Here is a 2,406-nt window from a genome sequence, read left to right as displayed (position 1 = left end):
ATAGACAGTAATATTCTAAGTTTGGAGTGTGGGCATTCAGTAAATGGCGAGTAAGCTCCTGAAATACAAGTACACAGGCCCAGCGGCTAGTGAGGGAGCTAGCTCGTAGGTGCCGCCTTCGCCAGCTCGGCCGGACCAGATGCCTGCTCCGGCCCCGGAGGGAAAGATGGATGCGGAGTCCCTGAAAGCGGAAGTCCTCACCTCACTGAGAGCGGACATTGCTTTAATTATTAGGTCTGAACTGAAATGTGTTCTATCTGACGAGCTAAATGCAATCGGGGTGAGCTAAAGGAACTCAGATCGACTGTCCGCTCTGATGTGGATTCTGTTAAAGCCACGGTTGTCAGTGTGGAGGAATGGCTAACATCATGCTCTGATGAAGTCACCATGTTGCAAACAGCTGTCTCTGAGCTGAAGCAGGAAGTTACAGAACTTAAGCACAAGAATGAAGATATCGAAGGGAGGCTGCGGCGGTGCAATATTCGTATTGTGGGAATCGCAGAGGAAGCAGGCTCGAGCACCACTGCTTCAGTTTCCAAGATGTTGAAAGAAGTTCTGCAGTTGGAGAAAGAGATCCTGATTGACCGCTCACACAGAGGTCTTGCACCAAAGAAGCCAAATGGCAAACCAAGTTACATTATTACCAAGACTGCTTGGATGTGCTACAACGTGCTCGAGAACGAGGCCAGCTGCCGGTAGCCGGTTGCAATTTTTCCAGACTATACCGCAAGGGTTGCTAAGGCCCGTGCTGCGTTAATTGACGTCAGGAATCTGCTGCGGAGCAATCGAGATGTCCGTTGTGGAATACTATTCCCTGCACGTCTCCACATCTCGTTCAAAGGGGACACCAGAGAGTTTCAGAATCCGGAGAGGGCGATGGCCTACGTGAGGAGCACCATTGTGGCGGACGAACCCACGGGAGGACAATAATCACACTTCTCATCACGTTTTTATTATCAGAGATATCACCCTCTTCCCTCCTGTTTTCTTTCTCTGTTCTGTGGACACCCAATTGATGAGGAGGTGGGTTCAAAATTTATTTTCATATGTATAAAACAATACTGTTTCATCTATCTTGTAATTTCCATTTTGTATTTTGTAATTTGTACTTTGTAATTTGAATTTCTTTTATTGTTGATTTGTTCAATATATTTATATACAACTGTACAATGTTCAGTGCTTTGGGCTTCCTGACAGGGTTGCGGAAGGCGCTTTATAAATAAAGCTTTGATTGATTGATTGATTGATTGAATACTGACTGATATACACTGTTGCTCATTGTAGTTTCAGTTCTGTAATATTAATGCACATTCCATATTAAGGAGAGTGGGCTGGGGCCATATTGCTGTTCATTTAGTGGTTTCCCAATATCCACATTTATGTGTGATTTATTACAAGGTGGGGGTTTTGGTCGTCATGTTCTTGTTGATGACTGGGTTGGGATTATTGGGGTACCCACTAGGCCTCTATTAATGGGTTATATCATAAGCTGCTGGTGTGAAGTCCAAGATCCTGTTATAAAAGTGATTTTGAACTGCCTCTCTTTCTATAATTAAACATGGCTAACGTTAATACTATAGGACATGGTATGGGCTGCTCAGTAAAATTTGTTAGCTGGAATGTCGAATCGTTAAACCATCCTGTGAAACGAAAAAAGGTTCTTGTACATCTTAATAATCAGAAAGCTGATATTGTTTATCTCCAAGAAACCCATCTCCGTGTTGCTGATCAATGTAGGTTGAAGGGGGGCTGGATTGGACAAATGTACCATTCTAATTTCAATTCTAAGACGAGGGGGGTTGCTATTCTTACAAACAGAAGGGTTCCTTTTATATTGTCTAAAGTAGAGTCTGACCCTGCAGGACGTTATGTGATGGTGGTGGGCTGTCTTCATGGAGTTCCAGTTATTTTGGTAAACATTTATGCCCCGAACTGGGATGATTCTGTTTTCTTTAACAATTTTTTTTTCACAATTGTCTAATATGGATTCACATCATATTATTTTGGGTGGGGATATGAACTGCGTTCTTTCCACAGCTTTGGATCGCAGCTCTCCCAAGTCAGCAGTCAGTTCAAAGTCAGCTGAGGTCATTAAAATTTTTCTCCAGGCTAGTGAACAGCAGCAGAGAACGTAAGCTAACCTTCGTAAGGTACACCGCTCTCTATGAGCCCCGTCTAGGTGTGCTAAATCTTCCCACAAGTGAACTGGGCTTGAACCAGTGGAAACCAGACTAAACTTCAGTTGCTATTTTTTCTAGAGTTCAATGCTCCAGTAATTTACTGTTGCCCCACCTAGATGTGCTACTTCGTTCGATAACTGAAGTGGGATAAAGTAGTTGAAGCCATGCTAAACATCACATAACAGTCTCAGGCACTATTTTCCCCCTTTGTTCAAAACTCGTTTCA

Source organism: Nothobranchius furzeri, chromosome 17 (assembly GCF_043380555.1).
Source record: "Nothobranchius furzeri strain GRZ-AD chromosome 17, NfurGRZ-RIMD1, whole genome shotgun sequence".
NCBI lineage: Eukaryota > Metazoa > Chordata > Actinopteri > Cyprinodontiformes > Nothobranchiidae > Nothobranchius > Nothobranchius furzeri.
Note: the sequence above shows the minus strand (reverse complement) of the source record.